The sequence below is a fragment of the Sapajus apella genome, unplaced genomic scaffold (genome assembly GCF_009761245.1).
Source record: "Sapajus apella isolate SASKATOON/1434 unplaced genomic scaffold, GSC_monkey_1.0 scaffold96, whole genome shotgun sequence".
In the NCBI taxonomy this organism is placed as follows: domain Eukaryota; kingdom Metazoa; phylum Chordata; class Mammalia; order Primates; family Cebidae; genus Sapajus; species Sapajus apella.
In genome coordinates this window covers 3055483-3063700 of record NW_022437036.1, presented here as the reverse complement: position 1 = coordinate 3063700, position 8218 = coordinate 3055483, and the positions used below count along the sequence as shown (strand labels likewise).

The window sequence follows — 8218 nt, the reverse complement described above, 5'->3', positions numbered from 1 at the left end:
AATGACCAACTTACATGCAAATCCATGTACAAGCAGGGGCCTTCCATTCAGTCAGTCTCAATTGAAAACTGCCTTCTCAAAATTCACTCTAACATGTGATTGCATTTATTTATGGGTGACAGCTAATTTGCTTTCTTCCTGTAATAAAATAATAAAAATATTTTGCTCTGCGAGTTATATTTTTTCAGGGTAATCATTTCATTAAAAGTCATTTAATATCCTTCTGTTCTGTTATCTGCTACATCTCAACTTTTGTGTTTTCTCTGCTCTCCTTGTCTTCTGTCATATTTCTCATTAAATTTCCCCTTCTTGTTCTTTTGTTATGATGGCTTATTTTCTGCCCTAAAACAAGCTTTGAACTTAAAAACCTGAAAAGCATTTTATTTGGAATAAAAGAATCCGCAGTGTCACGCATTTGTCAGCTAATGTGTTCCTTCCCATGCTTCGTTTTAATTTTTCAGCGTGATTGTTTATGAACGAGGCTTTTGGTTTCTCCGAGGCTGGTTTGGTCTTTCTACCCGTTCTTCACAGAAAACGATAATCCTCTGATAACATAATCATCGCCGTAGCAACCGGAGGCAATGTCATAAACAGGATTATGACTTCAGGAGCCCAGATTTGCATGTCACACCTACTACTTACTCGCCAGGCGCCTCTGTGGATGCCACTCCACAGCCTCGTGTGTTAAGAGGTGCAGAAGAGCTGCCTGATTGGCTCCCAAGCTGAGAACCAGGAGCCCGGGGGAAGTCATGGCGAAATCTCAACCTGATGTGGGCCTGTCAGCATCAGACACATGCTCAGAGCAAAACAGCCTGCTCTTCAGTGCGTTTAGTTTAGTTCCATTGTCCTGCCCCCCTCCTCCCACCCCTCCCACCACTGAGGACTGGTATTCAAAAGCACAGGTGAATGCTTTGCAGGTGCCGGGTGCGTGATTCAATTCTGCGTTCCTCAATCTAGGAAAAGCTTGGGAAGCACTGATCAGAGAACCGATAGGCTTCTAAGACAAGAGAAAGACCGTGGCTCCCGTTCAGGTACAGCCAGGAGGACCCTGGGGATGGAAGCCAGCACTGAGTCCAAACCTGGTGTGATGCCCCCCTGCGTTTGCACTCCTCCTTTAGCCTTTGACAAGTTACTTAACTGAGTAAATCTTCTATTTCCACCACGATAAAGGAAAGATTGTGTGTGACTATTATGTTTTTATTCCAGATTGAACCACTCAGTGTATTCACAAGGTCAGTGAGGGAAGCACACGGAAGGGAGCGTGGGCTGGTGCTACGCTCATGAACTCCACAGACACCTTAGCGGTTGCCAGGGTATTATCTGGGTCTTCTAGGCATCCCAGTGGTTTGGTGGGTGATTGTTCACCCATTTCACAGATGGCAAAACTGAAGCTTATGGAGTGCCCTGTGATGCTCCAGATCACAGAGCCAAAAGGTGCAGAGTGATGGCTCAGACACAGGCCTCCCAGCTCAAGCTCTGTGCTCTGGACAGAAAGTCAGTGTGACCCTGAAGGACAGGCAGCTGTGCAGGGACAGGATAGCCCCATTCTGGAAGGCTCATTGGCTAGGGGAGAGAGGGTACAGGGAAAATAATTCCCTTTCATCCATCCATTTCCGCTATGGCTCCTAAACTTCCCTTCCATCCCAGCTTCTTTCCTTTCTTCTCCTCGGGACTCAGCAGCACAGACAGTGGGGCTGCCACCTCTTTCTGCCCAGTCCACCATGGCTAGGGACGGATTCTCTCCGCTCTACACAGAATTCAAGAACTATATTTGGATCTGCTTCACAACAGTAATCCCCACAGCCTTAAAACATGCAAAATAAAAATAAGTTAATCGCCCCTCAGCATTTTACGGTACATTTGTAATTTTTTATTTAAATGTGTAATATCATAAAAGAAGCTTGGCTCATGGAGAAACTGTGATTTCATCAGAAGAAATTGCTCTCTTTTAAGTGAAAGTAAATACTCTTTAGGGCATCCCCAGAGAGGAAATGAGGATGAAGGAAACTTGTCTCAAGTTAGCCGAATCTGGCCATTATTCTTTCAAAGGCAGCAATGTGTCACCGCAGAATGTGACAATTCCCTAAAGTGACTGCTGGTGAGACTGATTCATGAGCAAAAGCAAAGACGTTGTTTCCCCAAATGACCTTTGAGTTGCTAACCACCTGTGAGTGAAGACCGTGGACCATGGAGGGAGAGGGACCCAGGAGGCTCAGGGGTCCAGATCAGCCCTGAGAAGGACCTGTCTGTCACCTTTCCTCAGGGTTCTGTTATTCTGAATGACAGATCACCATCACCTTCAATGCCTGCACTTGTTCTCTGATTGGCCACTCTTGGAGAGAGAGGGGCTGCCCATTAAGACCCATTGTTCTGACTCTGAAATGAAGGAAAATGAACCAATTAACATCTTGGCAATGGACAGAATTCATCATGCTTGACCGTTTTTATTTAAGTTCTTCCCCCGAATGCAGCACAGAAAGGCATTTATTAGTTCACACAAAGAGGCATGTCTGAACACCAAACATTCAATTATTCCAATGTTTACTGTTGAGAAAACTGCAAAAGAAAATACACATTCAACAGACACATTCTGAAAAGGTCTTATAAAAATGAGGCCTTTTCACAGTTTCTAAGGCATATCCTATAATTTTGTTTTTTAATCATTGCAACCTACTGGATTCAATATTAGATTCTTATTTCTACCTCTGCAAACCCTCATCATAGTCTTCTGGCCTAGGTAGCCATCTTGCATTCTGCTTTGCCGTGTCTTACCTCCACTATCACCAAATTAGGTGACACCTCAGATCAGGTTAAGGAGAAATGACACATGAGATTTGTAGACTGTCTTCCTCTCTCCTATGACCATCGTGGTCAAGTGGTGGCACTGATAACCTGATTAATGGCCTCCTTGTACCCCTGTCCCACTGAAACTGGGCTCAGCCAAGTGGCTTTTTTTGGCCAATGGATGTTAGCAAATGAGACCCAAGCCAAGTTCTGAAAAGATATTCACTCTCTTTGACCTCTGCAACTACCGTGAGAACATATTCAGGGTAGCTTGCCAGAAAAAAAAATCTAAAAGATATCTAGAGGAGAATGCTTTGGCCTCCAGAACCTCCCTGAACCGGCAGCCGCCATCCAGCATGCAGCTCAGCCTGGCTCAGATCAGCAGAACTGCCCACCCAACCCAAAACCCAAGGAAAAATAGTGAATGGTAGTTCTTTCAAGCCATTTACTGCTGGGATAATTTGTTACATGGCACTCTTGAGGCAACAGATAGCTGCTACAAACCTAACCCCAGCTGTCATTCATTAAGCACATGTTATGTGTCAGGGATGACGCCTGACAGACAACTCCGATTTGCCCAATGATGCCTGCATGCTGGTGTCATTATTCCCATTTTTATAGATAAGGGCACATGCCTTCCACAGTAGAGTTTGGTGAGCACGTGAGAAGCTGTGTTTGGACCCACGGCAGTCTCCTCCTCCCTCCCGTCACCTGCCTCCACCTTGACGGGCTTCTCTGAATCCCTGGCTCTGGTGCCCGGCTCTGAGCATGAACGGGTTACCACGGGAATACCAACAACCTCATGTTGATGGGGAAGGACTAAGCCATGCCATGTGGCCGGCCCGGGAAATACTATAGGGGCATGAGCAAAGCCCACCTTCAATGTTTAAAAGCAAACAGGGGCCAGGAGTTCCTATCTGCAGCCACTCATCAGCGTTTTACCCTCGCAGCTCACCCACTCATCACACTGTGAAATGTGATTGCTCCAAATAAACCCATACGAGGCAGATGCCGAGCCCACCACGCGTGCCCAGTGACGGGGGAAACTGGTCGCTCCCTCACAGCCGGCCTCCCCCTGAGATCACCCGCTTCGGGCATAAATAGAGTGGACCTGTGATGGACCGGACCATCCATCCTGCTTTCTGAATGTCCTCCTAGCAGAAGCTGGCTACTTCCAGCTGAACTCTGTCTTCTTCCCTGATAGGCACTGGCCTGGATGCCACGGGAGGGCCAGGAGCTCGCTGACCCTCCCCACTGTATCTTCAGCTGTAAGCATGATAAGAAACACGACAAGTGTTTGTAGACGGATGAATGGTCTAAATGCACATATGGGGAGTTTTTCAAGTTGCATCACAACTCCAGCACACATTCATTTACATCTGTTAGTGTTCCTTGACTCTGGTTGCATACTAGACTCATCCAAGCTGTTCTGAAAAACACAAACACACAGCCCCACCCTGGAGCAACGGAACAGGCTGTTGGAGGGATTCCCGAGTGGAGCTGCTGCCTGAATTCTCTCTGGGTCAATCTGATGTGCAGCCAGGGTTGACGGCTGCCCTCCTCTCCCATTTCGATTTAAACACAGCATTTTAGCCAGCTCCTTTCTAACCCTCATGATGTGATGTCGTCTCTCCGGGGAGATCTCGCATAGTGTTCCTAGGAGAAGGTCCAGCAAAACCTGCGGCAGGAAGTAAAAATCCCGCCGCCGCCCCCTCTCTCCATGCCTGCAGGCAGCTGCACAAACCTGTCTTCCCGGCAGCTGCTTGTACATGTAATGGCTTCCAGAATAACTGCTGAGCTGGAACCAGTAAGATGTGGCGGAGGAGGGGCTTCTCATCTGTCAGCTGGGGAGCCTGTGGGGCCTTACACGGACTCAGCTTTCACCAGTCCCAGAACAGCACCCCAATGGTCCTGGGATTTTCAACTCTGGAGCACAAGGTGGGAACCCAGCAGCAGGCTGGACCCTCCAGCCCCCTCCCCATTGTCCTCCATGAGCCCCTGGGCCTGTTGGTCTCAGAGCAAAACCACAGCTAGAGGGACTTAGCGGATTTTGACAGTGTGTTGATTATGAATATGTCCCTTTCAGGCAAGTTAATGAAGCATCCAATTCACGCCAGCTTTTATCTGTCAGAGAAACACCAGCAAGCAAGGTAGCGACACCCAGCCAAAGCCTGATGTGAAGTATGAACTTCATGTTAATTAGGAAACAGAAGAATGTGTGGATTTCTCTAATGCAGCCTCATGATACGAAGTCAGCTGATTAAAATGCTCTCAGTCTGGGCTTGGGGTCATTTGTGGCAGCTCTAAGGCCATCTGAGGCAGAAGCACTGAACATGACCTTGAGAGTATCTTTGACCACTTGACCAAGAGGCCAGAGACTCTACAAGTGTGCCCAGGCTGGACAGCTAACCCAACCTGTGCTCATCGGGATGCCAGGATGCCAACTTCTCCCCTAAACGAAGTGAGCTCACTGATATGCTGCCATTTTAAACTACAAAAACAGTGATTTCACCCGAAACACTGGACCGCTGACTGTGTTCCTGGAAATTTCTCCCTTAGAGTATAATGGAAAGAGGACTAGGTGTAAGAGACCTGGCTGCAGAGCTCACCTTCCCCACTAAGCAGCCACAGACATTTTGGCCACTAATGTGCTGAGTCGCCTTATTCCCCTGACCTACAGCTTCTTCGTCTGGGAAAGGAAGACATTGGATTGTAAAGTAAAAACAGCCCACATTTTTTAGCATTTGCAATATGCTAGGCAATGTGCTAATTGCTTCATTATTAAAGAGACCATCAGCATTGAACAGTAGTTATTAACGCCTCGCCCCCCCCCGCCAGCAGGTGGAGACCCAGTGGTTCTTCCCGTTTGTCAGATTGGGTCATGGGTCATGGAGCTCAGGATGGTGCACGTGCTGCATCTGAAAGGCTGGGGTCTGGGGCTCACTTCTAGGTTGTTGATGACTGGGTTCAAACGCATCATTGTGCATCCCTTTCTTAGCAGAGGATTCCTTCCCGCTCTGCTACAGACAATTCATTGCTTTACAGTCTTTTCACTGAGACCACTCACTGGCAGTGGCATTTGTAGAAAGTAGCATCTAAACTGACAAGCCCCACCTGTCACCGAACCTATGAAGGGAGATTCCCACTTGACTTATGATGTCCAGAGTGCTCCTTCTGTAGCTGTGTGGATTTTATTTTTCTGTTGTCCATTCGATATGGTCAACTGGCATTTACCATGAATTCCCAGCTCCTCCACAAGTTCTTCTTATACTGCTAAGGTTGAAAATTAAACAATACATTTTCTCGAATCTCTTATGCGGTAAGCAGCTAGAAAGGTGGTCCCCAATGACCCCTGTTCCCTGGCACTCATGCCCCTGTGGAATCCCACACCCCCATCAGTGTGAGGTGACCTAGTGACATGTTCTAGCCAATAGGATGATGGGATGATGTGTAATTAAGAGGATAAGATGTCACGTCCTTGATTAGGTTGCAAGAAACTGTAACCTCCATCTTGCCAGCAGATTCTCCCTGGCCATCTCAGCTTGCAGAATGTAAGGAAGTAAGCCCTCACCTTGCAGAGGTGCCCGTGATAAGGAACTGGAGTGGGGGGTGGCTCCACACAGCAGCCCGCAAGGAACTGAGGCCTCTGTCACCCCTGGAGCAACTGAGCTGACCAATAACCCCAGTGAGCTTGGAAGCAGAGCTTTCCCCAGTTGGACTTCAGATGAGACGCCAGCCCCAGTTAAGGCACCATGATGGTAGCCATGGTAGCCACAGGAGGCATAGGACCCAGCCAAGCCCACCTGGATGCCTGATCCACAGAAATTGTAAGATGGTAAATGTCTGCCAAGTTTGTGGTAATCTATTAATCAGGGATGGATCACAAACAAACCTGCACCCACAGATGAGATTCAATTCTGTCAAGCATCTCCCTGGGGTGATGTGGAAGTTCCATCTCCCTGGAGGGATGTGAAAGACAGAAATGAGGCCATCTCCTGGCTTCCTATGGCTGATTCTGCCAGCACCTGTGACAGATCACCAGCTATGATATCATAGCCTCTGTAGCTGCATGATACCATTCAGGGGTCCTCATAGTTACAACGGTGGCAGCAGATTTCTGGGCCCCGTTGGCCAACCAAGAGATCTCTGTTTTCATATATTGTTGGGATCAACAGTTCCATGGCTGTCTCCTGATTCCCCACCTTCCGGATGGCGGAAGAGATGGCAGCCACCTGGCAGGTCATTCTGTAGCACACACTCACTCTGCAAGCTGGCAGGGCTCTGAATCCGCAGAGTCCACTTCTTCCATCTGGTAATTTCATGAGCACCTGATTCCCTGTATTCAGCTACTTTCACCTCGAGTAGTTTGTGTTTCCTGTACGGAGCCCTGACGGATCCACCTGCTAACTGGATTGTTTCCTAGAAAGTCAAGAAAGCTCTTCAATTTTCTTACCACGTACCTGAGTGCTTTTTCTCTATGAAAATTCAAGATACTTTGAATCATGGCCAAACACGAATTAGACAACATAATCCTACTCAAGTACATATGGGGCTTTATTACTTACCAAGCTGCGCCACAGAGCTCCTTTCTTTCACACTCCACACAACTTTCTGAAGTGGGGGTACTTTCTCCCCTCCCCACTTTACAGATCAGAAAACCGAGGCTCAGAAGTAGAACATCTGCTGGCCAGCTGGGAATGACAGGGCCAGTACTCCACCTAGGCTCTACGCTAGCTATAATGCTTTCTTCCCTCCATACAATGGCGGTTCCTGTGATTTCTTACCCTTGTGACTTCACCAATGATGCCATGCTTAAACCCTCTGGCAAACGTGAGCCGCAAGGTGGAAATGTCCTCAGCTTGACTTCTTGGACATTATCCTCTCAATCCCATCCCCGGATGCTTCCTTGGCTGCTGTGTGGGAACCAGCTCATCCACTTGTGTTTGGTTTTGATTTGATTTTGAGGCAGGGTCTCACTCTGTGGCCCAGGCTGGAGGGCAGTGGTGTAATCATGGCTCACTGCAGCCAAAACCTCCTGGGCTCAAGCAGTTCTCCACCTGAGCCTTCTGAGCAGCTGGGACTACAGGTGCATGCCACCACCCATGGTTAATTTTGTAGTTTTTGTAGAGGTAGGGTTTCACCATGTTTCCCTGGCTGGTTGTAAATTCCTAGGCTCAAGCAATCTGCCCACCTCAGCCTCACAAAGTACTGGGATTATAGGCGTGAGCCACTGCACCTCACCCCATCCTCTTACTAATTCACAAATGTACAAGTACACGTTGTTGACAAGATCAGAGCACTGTCCAAATCCCTCTCTCTCCAGGATAAACCGTCTGGAGGCCCCTGCGCTGCCCAGCGCCTCTTCCTCCTTTGCGCACAGCTGGCATTCTCTGATGCGGCCCCACATCCACAGAGCTATGCTCATTCAGAGGAA

General features: G+C 48.2%; 1 long non-coding RNA gene across 1 annotated transcript; it reads left to right on the top strand.

Annotated features, from left to right (window-relative positions):
* The first annotated feature begins 635 nt into the window (after positions 1 to 635).
* On the top strand, positions 636 to 1847 carry LOC116535717. The gene is made up of 2 exons (XR_004262338.1): positions 636 to 902; positions 1648 to 1847. It is a non-coding gene; the product is annotated as an uncharacterized LOC116535717 (long non-coding RNA).
* The last annotated feature ends 6371 nt before the right edge of the window (positions 1848 to 8218 follow it).